The sequence below is a fragment of the Clytia hemisphaerica genome, unplaced genomic scaffold (assembly GCF_902728285.1).
Source record: "Clytia hemisphaerica strain Z4C2 unplaced genomic scaffold, Clytia hemisphaerica genome assembly, whole genome shotgun sequence".
In the NCBI taxonomy this organism is placed as follows: domain Eukaryota; kingdom Metazoa; phylum Cnidaria; class Hydrozoa; order Leptothecata; family Clytiidae; genus Clytia; species Clytia hemisphaerica.
The window spans coordinates 88,398-103,341 of record NW_027103875.1 but is presented as its reverse complement, the minus strand read 5'-3'; the positions used below and the strand labels follow the sequence as shown (position 1 = coordinate 103,341).

General features: G+C 33.9%; 1 long non-coding RNA gene across 1 annotated transcript; it reads right to left on the bottom strand.

Annotated features, from left to right (window-relative positions):
- Positions 1-12,442: 12,442 nt before the first annotated feature.
- On the bottom strand, positions 12,443-14,944 carry LOC136808361 (uncharacterized). Its single transcript, XR_010846870.1, has 2 exons — positions 14,573-14,944; positions 12,443-13,092 (listed from the first exon to the last, which is right to left on the bottom strand). It is a non-coding gene; the product is annotated as an uncharacterized lncRNA (long non-coding RNA).

Genomic DNA, 14,944 nt, shown 5'->3' with positions numbered 1-14,944 from the left:
TTGAATCCTCTTTGTTACCAAAAATAGAAACACAGAGGTCAAAATTTTTTCGAGTGCTTCCGTTAAAAAATATGACGTCATCTTGACTTACGCATATCAAGAATATCAATGCAGTCAAAACATGTGATTTCTCAAAAAAAATCACGTGATTTTATTCCCATGTTACTTGCTTTACAACTTAGCTGATAACTTTAATAGTGTCAACAGAATTGAACCAATCAGAAAAAAATGTCATGTAACAAGCACAAAGATTTCGAGTAGAAGCGTGATTTGTTTTCAGTCTTTAATTTTGCAACCGGTGTATTGAAGCATCGTGAAACGCCTGATTCTAGTATTTTTTTCTCGTTATTAAAACGACAATTTGTCGCTTTTTGATTATTACAAAAGGTCTTCGGCAAAGGCGAGCATGTTTGCAACTAAGCTAATAGTATACAAATTTTTTTAAATCAAAATAATACTATTAGCTTAGAACCTTGGCTAGTTGAGCGTAATAAACACGAAAAAATTGCTTGAAGAGTGTAAATGACCATGAATGTTAAAACCTGATTTTATTTAAGCAAAAAGTGTTTCAATCGCAGAAAATTAATGTATACGCAGTTTTTGCGTAATTTACGATTTTAGAAAAGATTTAGAAAAGTTGAGACTTTGATGTAATAAACTTTTTGCTCAGTTTGAAGAGCTCTATCACGTAGTATATTTCATGTTTTACATCAGCCAAACTTGAGTTATTCAATAAACAATATTTGCTGACGCAAGCAGTTTTCGGTTTTTGCATAAAATCTTTCTTAGGCTTAAGGTGAAAATTAAATTATGGCACAGTCATTTTCGTGATCTACACTCCATAAGTCAAAGCTAACTCCTGGTCAATTTTTCATATTGGGCCTGAGTTTAGGGGGTACTTTAACCTTTGTAAGGATTTGTTAAGGAAAATATCTTTCCATGTATGATTTAATTTGCTATATCTCATGAATTGACCAATTGCTTTGAAACTTTGCCAAAAGTTTCAAGATACATCGGTGATCATCATTGGAAAAAGATTTTTGCGAAAAATTATTTTTGAGGGTTAGAAATCAAATTTTGTACACCTTAATACTTTATTATGGGTCAAATGGGCCCAAAAATCAATAAGAATTGATAAAAATCCACTAAAACGGACAATTTTACCCCCTGGTTTGTCCAGTTGCACTCTGAAGTCAGAATTGTAATTTTCCAGAGTATATTACACAAAGATCAAGTTAAAACTATTTTCGAAGATATTTTAGGCGAGATAAGCAGTAAAAATTGCTCAAATTATGTAGAAATTCAATAAAATGGGCATTTTTACCCCCTGAAGCGTCAAAAATGAAACTAAATACAGTTGGCAAGAAATTTTTCTGGTGTATCGCATCAAATTTTATCATAACACAAAGTTTGTGCCTCATTAAAAGTTGTTTTGGTAGGTCCCAGTCTTATAAAGTGTCAAAATTCAGTGAAAATACCCAAATTTTCCCTATTTTGCCCCAGGTAAAACAAAAATAATTTTTCCCAAAAAATCTTTTGCCAATGATGATCACCGATGTATCTTGAAATTTTTGGCAAAGTTTCAAAGCAATTGGTCAATTTATTCATGAGATATAGTAAATTAAATCATACATGGAAAGATATCTCGGGCCTAATATGAAAAATTGACCAGGAGTTAGCTTTGGGACCCGACCATTTCTTAAACTAGGATAGTTGAGGATTCCAAAAATATAAAGTTTATCCTGTAGAATCTTGGGTTAAGCAAAAGTGCTTATTTAAGGAGATATAGGATTTGGCTCCCGGACTACCAATACACTTCTTTCGAAGTATGAAGTGATATGATTTGACAAGTGAAAATAGTGAAAAAAATTAATGTACATTTGGAAAATTTGGGGAGTTTCATATAGGAGATCAACATAGTCGGCTTTTTGAATGGACATGTCAAGCTCAATTCATTGGAGTTTATGGATCGGGTGTCGACGTTTCATGATGATCAAACGTGCTTTTACGTATAAGAAAGGGTCAACGGATATGTCTACGTATACTTTCTACGCAGCCGCCTAGTTACGTGTTCGTTTGTTCTCGCTTGCAGCGGAAAATTTGATATAACATAGAGCAGCTAAGAGACTTACGTCAGCCCAAATACACCCCCATACACAGCTTCCTAATTTCGAATTCGGTCGTTCTCGCTTGTTGCGCAAAATTTTGTCTAACGTAGCGCTAAGAGCCACATAGTACGTACGCACTAAAATGTCGAAAATCGAGTACCCTCTCCCCCTGTGCGCAAGCGTACGCAAATGGCTATACCCCCTCGTAAGTACGTACTTTTACCCCACCCCCACACTCAGTTGAAGAAAATTTCGAATTCAAATCGTTTGGTTCGGATCTTTATTTCATACATGAAACTCAATGTTTATTAAGAAACTTTTTCTTTTCCTTGATGCGTATAAGAAGCGCAAAAGTCGACAAAAAACGTACATTTTCCTCTGACCCCTCCATATGTCCGCAAGCATATGCTTTTGAGAAGACCGCCCCCCCCATCCTTAGTGCGTACGTACTATGTGGACGGCCCCTAAAATCTTGGTCAAAATATATAAAGAATTTTGGTTAATTCCTCGTTGTTATCAATTTAAGGGAGTGGTCAGAAAGTATTTATTAGGGGGGAGTGGAGGACATTTCAAAAAATCAAAAAAACATTTCGCACCCCCACTTCTAGCCTGGAAAACTTTTTCGAGCCACCCTTCAAAATGACTAAAACAATTTCCCATCCCCTCCCCCCCTTGATAAGTTTTTTTCCCTACACTCTAACTGACTGATTAGCACAGGAAAAAAATTCGATTTCCAAGGTTGGAAATTTCAAGATTTCTTACTTGGAAAATAAATAAAATCCAATGGAAAATCCAACCTGGAAACTTGGGACACTCTCCAAGGATGGAAATTTTGCATTTTCCATGGCTTGGAATTTTCAAAAATCCAGGTTGAATAAAGCCAAAATCCAAGCTAAAAAAGGTTGGAATGTTCAAAAATCCAGGTTGAAAAAAGCCAAAATCCAAAAAGTGATGACAGAGATGTGGAAAAAGATATCTTAAGCAAGGTTTTTGTTTTTGTGAACAGTCACTCGCTAGCCTAGGCTCGATGGCTCCCGGTCAATCGATCGTTATTGTTCGCACAGATACGTGATTGATCTTAGATCACTCACACAGTTCAGCAGGGCACCATTTGAAACTATGACACAAGTACCCTATGTGCCTCACTGTGCGAACTCACTGCGATTGACCAAGGCCGCTCCAAAGGGACGCCTCACCTGACGAAAACTTACAGTTTGACTGCTCACATTATAGCCTAATATCTAGGTTAGCTATACATCACGACAGTTCTGTGCGAAAATTCGCTTGTGGTTTTCTCCAAGGACATGCCCAGAAAATGGTACAAAAACGTAATTTCCGCATGGGTTTTTACCGTATTTCCAACATAAAAAGACCAGTTTTCCAAGGAGAAGTCTAAATTCACTAAAATGTAATTTCCACATGAACTTTTAACGTTTTCCAAACTGTTTGAAGAAACACACATTTCCAAAGCAAAAAGACTAGTTTTTCAATCCGAAGTCTTAATCTTTAAAAAAATCTTATTTCCAACATTTTTGAAGCTTTTTTCAATTCCCAAACTGTTTGGAAAAATAAAAATGTCCCACCCAAAATGTCGTCTTTTCCAGCCAGCCTTGAAAAATTGTCATTTCTACATTGTTTTTTTTTCACTTGATTTTTCAAGGGCATTGGTTTATTCTACAAAACCTATGGGCAATTTACGTTTTCCAAATCAGCTTAACCCTATTCAAACTAGGCTTTTAGGGGCGGTTCAGAACTAGGGGGGGGCTTTTCCTGTACCACCCCTTAACTTTTGATCTAGTGGGTCTTTTTGAATGAAATTTGGCACACAAGATCCTTGTCACGTAAGGTAACTTTTGACAAAATTTTTTTTTGATGACGTCACTCATCATGCCCAAAGTGAGCAAAAACCGAAATTTTCCATTGTTCTTATAAATAGCTATTGTATTCAAACAAAGGCTTTAGAAAAAAGTTGCCTGAGTTTAAAATGCTTATTTTATCCTAAATATTCAATAAATTACGGTTTAAACGATATATTTGACATTAAAAATAAATTTGTATTGGAAAAGTGTCAATTTTTGTGACACCTTACTGTCAGAAATGTCATCATGCTCAAGGTGTGAAAATATTTAGGTGTCAAATTTTTTTTTATTTTGAAGCGAAATAAAAGTTAGGAATTTACAGAAAATTTCACGGCAAAAGCTCTATTATTTCAGGAGCTATTACCAATAGTTTGACTTCCGAACAGAAAGAGCCCCCCCCCTAGTACGAATAGGGTTAAGGTAATCGCTCAAATTTCCAACCTTCAATTATAAAACCAAAATTTCCAACCCAAAAATATTGAATTTCCAACCTTGGAAATCGAAATGTTTTTGCTGTGAATCCGAGGGGTCTATTTTTGAAATTCTGCATTGCTGTGTAAAGAGAAGGAAGGGAAAAAGTAGAATTCTACTTTTTGATTTAGGAGGATGTGCGACAAACAAGAGCTATCAGAGAGGGGAACTTTTATTAAGATTAATCGGCAAATTTTAAGAAGGATGTAAGGCCAGACCAATTTGATAGGTTGTTTTACGGGCCCGACCGACCCTGAAATTCCAAAAATAAAAGTTTTTTTTTCGGGTATTCTGTGTTCCGTGGACGCGTGATCAACCGGGTATATTTTTTTCTTATATACTTTATAAGAATCAAATCAATAACTCTTGAAAGACGGTGATATACCTTTCGGTAATTAGTTCTTACAAGGTAAACAAGGGATGGCACACAATATTGACAATATGAGCATATTTATTTTTCTTGTAAGCATTTACTTTATAAGAATCAAATCAATAACTCTTGATAGACGGTGATATACATTTCGGTAATTAGTTCTTACAAAGTAATCATCCCTCGAATCATCCTTTGTTCTTATAAATTTGTTCTCATAAAAGAAAAAAGTGTGTGGATTCTCAGGCAAATTAAGGCCTGTCCAGATTTTTCAAACTTACCTAAATTTTTTATCACCGTTTCCACTTGTCATAGCATATCACTTCATACATCGAAAGAAGCGTATTGGAGTGTAGATCACTGGAATTGCTGTGCCATAATTAATTTTTTCACCCAAAAAAAGATATTAGGCAAAAACCAAAAAATGCTGACGTCAGCAAAACTTGTTTTTTGAAAAACTCTAGTTTGGCTAATTGTAAAAACATGAAATTTGGACCAAAGCTGCACACCATTAAAAGGATCATTTTGAAAAAAAAATTTTTTGAAATTTTGCTGACGTCAGCATTTTATTGCAAAATTTCGTATTTTGCTGATTTCTGCTGACGTCAGCAAAATTTGCAAAAAAAAATTATGCAAAAATGTTCCTATTATTGATATGCAACTTTTGTCCAAATTTCATGTTTATACCATAAGCCAAACTGGAGTTATTCAAAAAACAAGTTTTGCTGACGTCAGCATTTTTTGGTTTTTGTCTAATATCTTTTTTTAGGTGAAAAAATTAATTATGGCACAGCTATTCCAGTGATCTACACTCCAATAGGCTTCTTTCGATGTATGAAGTGATATGCTATGACAAGTGGAAACGGTGATAAAAAATTAAGATAAATTTGGACGTGCCTTAATTTGCCTGAGTTGCATTTCTTTAAAGTGAGATAAAGTAAATACATATTGTTTGTGTTCCTTTTCATCACGGCTCGATGTAAAATAGATTTCAGATTACCTTAAGGGAAGAAATTTTCGCGAGAAGAAATTTTCGCGGAATTTAATTTCGCGAATCAGAGTTTCAAAATGGCAAATTTCGCGGAATTTAATTTCGCGAATGAGCCGATTTTAAAAGTTTCACGGAATTTAATTTCGCGATTGAGAAGAATTTATCAACTTAGATTAACTTTTAAGCATAACGGAGTTGTTTAAATTTGTTTATATTTCATAAAAAATACACGTTATAATGCTTAAAAATCAATTGTGTCCATCTTTTTTGGTAATACCTGGTCAAAAACAACAAAATAAAAGAAGAAGAAAAAAAATCGAATTTCGCTGAATTTAATTTCGCGATTTAACAATTTTGGTGTGCTTCGCGGAATTTAATTTCGCGAATCACGCCCAAATTCGCGAAATTAAATTCCGCGAAAATTTCTTCCGCGAAAATTTCTTCTCGCGAAAATTTCTTCCCTTAAGGTAGCTTCCTATCTCTACTTCTTGTTTTTTTTATGCAGTTTATATTCTGATCGAAATTTTTGATTTTATCTAAGACTGTCAAATTTTAAATTTTGTAGTTTTTTAAGGTTTTTTAGAATTTTATGTTCAATTTTTCATTTTATCCACGAATACGAGTATTTTTTGTCTTTTTATTTTCTATTTTGCATTTTTGTCAAGAAAAGGAATTACAATCATGGTCCTTATACCGTCCTTATATTTGAGAAAAAAATGGAAAATCCACCGGGAAATTTTGAAACCACAATCAATTTTAGGTGCTCTAAAGTAGGTTGGAAACTCTACCCGAGTTTTAACTCTGAGCATGAACATATAAACGACTGGACATCCATCTCCTTTGTATTTTTGAAGATAACACTGCTAGCTTCGTTGCCGCCTCGTTAAAATCATCAAACGAAACAATAAATTCTGATGGTATACCTCTTGGGAATACCTTGCTAACAACGTCAAAATTTCGACAAAAGTCTTTGTTGTTCTACTTTTCTCAAGTCTTTTATCTATATCATAACAAAGATAACAGAGGCAAAATCATCGTCAGCTTGTCAAAACTCCGACTAATATTTCCAAATTTTGACTTAAAAGTGTCTAATAATTTTAGAGAGTGTCACATTCTAATTTCAATATTCTTATGGCACAGGCTCTCAACTTTGGCAAGCTATTTTTTTCAAGTCATGAAAAAAATTATTGGAGTGACAAAAGGGATTCAAAAGTATACACGCAGTTGAAATTCTGCATTTCAGAGTTGAAAATGTTGATAAAATATATTGCAAACTCGTGAAAAAATTTGAAAATAATTTTTTTGTGCATTAGGAGTAATGTGCAAGCTCTATCAATCATTTTACCTAAACAATTCAAAGAAATAAAATTACGACGGAATATTGTCGGATTTTTTATAGCAATTTTGAAATACAGGCGGCAACGAAGCTCGCTTCAAAGAGACAATAAAAGATAGATGTCCAGTCGTTTATATGTTCATGCTCTGAGAGACTTAAGACCTTAGGATCCAAAAGATCAAAAATGGTCCAATAAGGCTCATAATATAGCCTGGGGGTCTATAAACCCAAGCCAAATTGAAATATCCAATTAAATTTGAAAGATGGTCCAAAATCGACTTTCTCGCCCGAACTCCAAATTTCGAAAAACGAGGAAATAAGCTTAATTCTCAATAGATTTCGACCATGATTGTAGTTTTTTCTGCCTTTTTAGGAAAGTTTATAGTTGAAATTCGACTTTTATTTTTATTTTTTCGCCGACCGACCCTCTTTTTTGGTTAGCTTGGCGCCTAATAAAAAAAACCCAGTTTTTATTTTCTTGCTAAATTCAAGAAAATGAAAACATTACACGTCATTGGTTTTATAAGAACAAACTTTATCAGAACATAAGGCTTCAATGGCCAATGTTAATAACAAGTTAAGAACATTTTAAGGCTTTACAGACTCTAATAGCTAATTTCTTAAGAAAAATGCTCACAAAATGTCGAAAATACAAAATAAGAACCTGTTAGGAACATTTTAGGTTTAAAGCTCAAAAAATTATAAGAACATAAAGTTTCGATGACCAAAATGTTAAGAACAAGTCAAGAACATTTTAAGGTGTCTTTACATATAATGTATGGTGTTTATTTTTTCGATATAACTTCTTTTCCTGAAATTTTTCATGATAAAAGTATATATTTCCTAAAAGCCAATAAAATTATCTATCAAATGCAAGCAATTAGGATTATTATGCAAAGGTGAGTAGAAATTACAAGGCTTTGAAAAATATAACGTTTGTTAACTTCAAAGAGTTCCACCTTCCCAACCACTTACTTTTTACCCCTTTTTAGATGATTTTTTGCCTTCTGGCTAAGCAAAAGTTGTTCTAAAAAAATTTGCCTCATTTTTTTGAATTAGATCCTAGATAAAAAATAAATAGCTAAAACGTATATTTTTAAAAAAATTGACAGACTTTGGTCTTTATCCCTCAATAAAAAGACACATAGGACCTAAATTGAAAAAATGAGGCAACCTTTTTTAGGTAAATCTTTTTCCTGTCATTTAAAAAAAACGCATCGAATTTGCTGTAACTTGTGGGCCCGTGGGAAAGAGGAACTTTTTGAAGGTAGAAAGGTACGCTCAAAAAAGTTATTGCAGAAAACAACTTTCGAGATTTTTCTCAAAACTGAGTTTTGATTATAAACATAAGTTCGACTTAAATAAAAGAAATTTTGATAAGGTTCAGTAAACACAAAGAGTGAGGCTTTTATATAAATGGCAATATCTCGAAAACCATAAACAAATTTATATTTCTGACTTCAGAAATATGATGCAGAACCAAAATTTACATCTACTACACCCCCTTCTCACAGACCCGGTGGGATTTTTTCAGCAAGTGAGGATAATAACAATCCACCAAAACTCGATGGAGATTAATATTCCTGTGTTTTTCGGTTTGTGTAAACCGCAGGTTACAGGTCGCAGGTTACAGGTCACAGGTCACAGATCACAGGTTACAGGTCAACAAAGTGCAGACCGGAAAAAAGATAATAAGATCATAACATCAATACATAACGCATTAAATTACAAAAAAGTAATACATGTTATTTAGATATTATAAAATGACAATTGAATAGAATAACAACCTAGTGACACTTACTTACAAAAATAATGACAAAATCATAAAATATGATGCCTAACAAGACAAAAGCACGAAAAATATTTATCATGCAAAATGTGATGTGGATGGTGTGAATGGATAAAAAATGGCACCAAACAGAAGCTTGCAAGGTCCCTAAGAGAGTGGTTTTAGAAGGATGGAACTAATTAATTATTCAGTTATTATTTTAATGTCTTAATGACAATTTTTGACAAAAATATTAACAGAATCATAAAATCTGATGCAAGAAAAGACAAAAACACGAAAAATATTTATAATACAGAATGTGATGTTGCTAGTGTGAATGGATATAAAACGGCACCAATCAGAAGCTTGTGAGGTCCCTAAGAGAGTGGTTTTAGAAGGATGAAACTAATTAATCATTCAATTGTTATTTTAATGACTTAATGACAATTTTTGACAAAAATATTGACAGAATCACAAAATATCATGTCTTACAAGAGAAAAACACCAAAAATATTTAGCATACCGAATGTGATGATAACAATATGGCTGGATATAAAATTACACCAATCAGAAGCTCGTGAGTTCTCTGAGAAGGTAGTTTTAGAGCGATGTGTTTTATTATATGTAACCATCATATAACATTACAAACATTACAATATGTAATATTTATACGTATAATATGGTTTCAAATATTTTCTGGTCTGCGTTATACACGGCGCAAACTGCGAAAGATCGATAAAAGCACATGGTTAAATTTTGATGTTTGAAATGGTTTTATATGGATGAAATTGCTTGAGAATTATGTTTTTGATAATTCTTTGTGTTTTCCAAACATTTTCCTCTGCAATGACATTGATTAGAGTCAACCTGTCATCACTGACCTGTAACCTGTAACCTGTAACCTGTGACCTGTAACCTGCGGTTTACACAAACCGTGTGTTTTTTTTATGGCGGGGGATTTGAATTTCATTGTTTTCGAACATGAAAATTCAGTGAGGATGGGAAAAATAGCATAATATTTTGCAGTGAGGATTTTCTTATTTAATTGTTTTCAGTGGGGACAAAAATTGGAGTACAATTTTCCACTGGGGACGATATTTTTGGCTAATTTTTCCAGTGGAAAGGGGTCCCAGTGGGTCTGTGAAAAAGGGGTGTTGTACTGAACGTAAAAAACTTTTTTTGAGAAAAGACTGATTTTGAGTGTAAAGACAGTCCTTTGCTTTGACATTTGAGGACTCTATTTATAATAGGAAAATGGTAAAAATACTTACTAAATACCGTGAAGTCGGGTAACTTGCATCAGCGTAGGCTAACATGCATACAGTAGCCCTCAAATGAATGACCTGACTGGTCCTTAAAATACAATGTTAAATCAAAACAAAAATGGTAGAGTAGAGCTGCGAGCGGAGCTGCGTACACGTTTTTTCTTTTATTAGAACCCAGTTTATAAGAACACTGGGGCTGAAATTCGTCGAAAAATTAAGAACATCGTAAGAACATGCCCAGCCTCAGTTTGGAAAAAAATAACAAGAAACTACAATTTTTTCCTCTTTTCAAGCAGTTTTAAACAAACTTAGGAATGGATTTTCTAAATCGAGGGTCAAATATTGTCCAAATTTTACCAATTTTAAGTGCTCTTTATTTTGCATGATATTGTCGATTTAGAGTAGTCTGAAAAATTAAGAACACATTTAAGAACAGTTTAGGCTGAAAATTGCTAAAAAAATAAGCACATCCAGGCTCAGCCAAATTTTAGGTGTTCTAATTAAAAAAAAACGTGTAGTTCATTTCCTTTGAAATTTTGCTGCTTTGATTGGTCATTCATTTGAGGGCTATGCATGTTAACCTCCACTGATGCAAGATACCCGACTTCACGGTAAGAACATGCTAATAACATTTTTAGGTTCAAACAGATCAAAAACAGTCTTACGGCAATCCGACCAAAAATAAATTTCTTCACTCCAAATACGCACATTGAAGCCAAGAATCAATAGAAACAAACAAATTTGCAAAGAATTTCATCCGCATAAAAGTGATCTATGCAAAAACATAAACGAAATTTTCCTGTCTTTTTCTCATTTGAAAAGTCAGTATAGATTTGACGTCTTTTTATTTATGTAAGTGGTGAGCTTTTGTAAGGTCTCTGAATAACAAAGGATGCAAACAAAATGCTATGCACCTCACCTATTTCTTTGACCATATTTGGGGTGACACAACAATTAGAAAGTAATAGGACTTTTTATAACAATAAGATATTTGTTGATTACGTAGTAATGTAAATTCTTTGACAAAAGCAATTTCGAGACATTTCTTTTTTCTCAAGTGTCTCATCAAGTTACTCTGGCGTTGTTTAGAAGTATCTCATTGCGAAACATCATCGCCTCGTTTAAGTAAATAACTAATCATTTTTGATGTCTTTGATTGGGATGAGCTGGATTTTTTATAAGATACTTCACTAATTGGTCATTTGAAATAATAGAGATGACGCGTTCTTTAGAAAAAGCAATAAAATCCTTTGTCTCAAGATTTAACCATCAACCGAATCATCAAAAACCTTGTAAAAACTCCAGCTTGACCCCTTTGATTAAATTCGATGACTTTTGCATTCATAGAAAAATGAGGGAGAAATAAGAACACCAGTAGTTTTCTCAGCAAAAACGTGACCGATGCCATAACATGTTTGTACTAGATTTCCACGAATACAAAAAAAAAGACATTATACTTCTTTTTTCAGGCAGTGAAAAACACCATACATCTACGAGATCTTTCGCTCATTTCTTAAGCATTATCTAGTCTAAAAAGTAGAAAAAAAATGACAGATTACAGATTAGTCAAATAAATCAAAAAATCAAAAATAACAAACCAAAAATTTACTATGCCCTCTTCCACAAAAGCAAGAAAGCCTGGCTTTGAGACTAGGCGCTGCTTAGATTTGCGCAAGCTACCGATTGATTTTCGATAACCAGAGGGGTAGCCAAAAGTTCGTGTTTTGTTTTCCATTATATTTCAGTTTGAATTTCTCACATAGCCTAACTAGCCTATTTAGGATAAAAGCATAATTAGGATAATTTATCCTAATTATCCTAATTTGCAATAGTACCTGACTGTTAGGCCTAGCCATCAGCGATGTTCGATTCTAGAAATCCGTTCGGATATTTTTTTTCCGAAAACGTAAAAGAATTGGATTTAAACTTTGATGTCTTGACCACCGGGAAAATAAATCGTGGAAGGGACTTGAAGTTTCAGTCCCTTTTTGAAGAAAAACAAGAGCCACAAAGATGTGGTTAAATATTTCCTCCAATAGCTCAGAGCATAGATTGTAGTCGCAGTCGAACCCCACAGATTATCCTAAAGCCCCAACTTAGTAACTTAAATTTATTAAAGCCTTTATATTAAGCAATATCCGATGCAAAACAAAATACAACCATATTCCTGCTAAAAATTGTCGTTATTTCCTAGACATGTTCACAGATGATATAAGTCTAAAAACTTGTTAAAAAATTGCATGCAAATGATAACCATTTTAACACAAAAATAAATGTATTTTATTCAACTAATATTGGTTTTTACCTTCATTAAGGAAATAAAATCTTAGATTTACAAGTTGATATTATTCTAAGACTCATCTGAGTAAGAAAGTGCCAAAATATCTTGAGACTGTCTACTAAGGGACTAATATAGAAATATGGCAATATGAATTTGGGAGATATCGAAATATGTTGTACACATTAGTTTCATATGAAAAACTTCCTTGTCATCAATATTTTAAAGCACCATATTATACCATCCAAAAATAAAAAGTTACTTAAAAATGGATCTCCTTCTTTACAGATTTAGATTTCCAGTGCACAACATCTGTTACATTAGTATTCATGTGATAATATACCAAATTGTCAACCTTGAAATTGTCACATTTAGTTACAGTATTGCTAAATATTTACAACACTTTCCAGCATACTTTTTTGTGAAATTTGTGTCTTGATAAACTAAACTCCATGACATTTGTATCATTGATCATTAAATCACATCTTGGAACAATAGAGTTCCTTGGTTCAATTATTGCAAGAATGTTAATCTTTGTTCATATTCTCATTATGTGCAACATTATCATTACATCATTGCCAGCAAGTTACATTGTATTGTCAGCTTTAGAGGTCGTCAAACTTTGTTGAATTTGTAATCCTGGTACCTGAATGTGAAAAGAAAGAAAAATTCAAAATTTCATAATGGGAAATAATCTCTTTACAGTAATCAATGCCAAATGTGTGGTCATTCGCTGAAATCTCTCAAAAAAAAAGACTTTAAAAAAGTGAGACTCTGCTTGATGGTTTGAGCTATGTTTGCCATGCATATATACTGAGCCATTAAAGAAGTTTACGAGAACGTACAAAAAGAACCACAGGGTACGTACAATAAGGTACACTGGGAACATACAATAAGGTTGACGGGAAACATACATAAGGTTCACGGGGAACATACAATAAGGTTCACAGGGAACGTACAATAAGGTACAAGGGGAACGTACAATAAGGTACAAGGGGAACGTACAATAGACCTTTTTTCAAAGAGCCCACCCTGTTGAATAATTATGTAGTCCAGCAGAAAAACAATGATAAAACCATGCATAATCATTACAATATGCATGACAGTAATTATGCATGGCTCTATCATTGTTTTTATGGCTGGAGTACATAATTATTCAACAGGACGTCCTCTTTGAAAAAAGGTCTATAAGTTACAAGCGGAACGTACAATAAGGTACAAGGGGAACGTACAATAAGGTACACGAGGAACGTACAATAAGGTACACTGGGAACGTACAATAAGGTTCACGGGGAACATACAGTAAGGTTCACGGGGAACATACAATAAGGTACACTGGGAACCTACACTGGGAACATACAATAAGGTACACTGGGAACATACAATAAGGTAGAGAGAACATAAAATAAGGTTCACGGGGAACGTATAATAAGGTACAAGCCAGTATGGTATTTTCGAAAGCAAATTTAGCCAAATGGAAGCTAAAAATTGATGGATTATGGAGTCATTCACGCCGAGCTGGAATTATTACTTTACGCCAACTGAAAATCAAACAATCTTTGTAAGTGCCCTTACGCCAATGCGCCAAAAACGTTTCAGTTGTACGCTGAAGAACTTCAGCGTTAGTTCAATAATAGTACAATAAAGGTACACAGGGAACCTACAGGGAACGTACAATAAGGTATATACACGGGGAACATACAATAAGGTACTGGGGAACGTACAATAAGGTACATGGGGTACGTACAATAATTTATACGGGGAACTGCACAATAAGATACACTGGAATGTACCATAAGATACACAGGGAGCGTACAAAAAGGTACCCAGGAACACACAAAAAGGACCAACGGAGAGCGTACAAAAGGTACCCTGAAAGCATTCAAAAAGGACCATGGGTAGTGTACAAAAAGAAAAACGTACCAAAGGATCCCAGAGAGCGCACAAAAGATACAAGGGAGGGGAGCATACAAAAAGGTAAACAGGGAGTAAAAGCATCTATTATGATATATTTTCTTTTTAGTATCTGGCATCAAGGCTAAAAATGGGGCACTGAGAAGAGTACAAGCTTTTCCAAGTTTTGACCATTAATATGGAATGGAAATCAGAAAGAAATTTATGCTCACCTTCTTCTCAAGTCAAGATAGGAATGGTTTGAATTTCCATGTGTTTCAGCTTCTTTCTCCACCCTTCTTCTTCTCCTTATGGGAAAGACAATAAATTCAGCACACATGAGAGAAACTCAGGCAGTCCTCTGAGCTTTACACACAATCATTTGTTTTATGAAAAGCTGGTAAAAACAAACCCCTGGCTGCCATATTTTGATAGATTGATACTATTTTTTTCCCCGCTAAATCTTCGCGACGATTTTTAGTCACGTGACTGAAGAGCCTAGTCATAATGTGCAGCACGAATAAAGAAAACATTAACATCGAAAATGGAAAAGGAAACGGAAAAAGGCCGTTTTAATAAATATTCCCCTATAGTAGGGAAATATT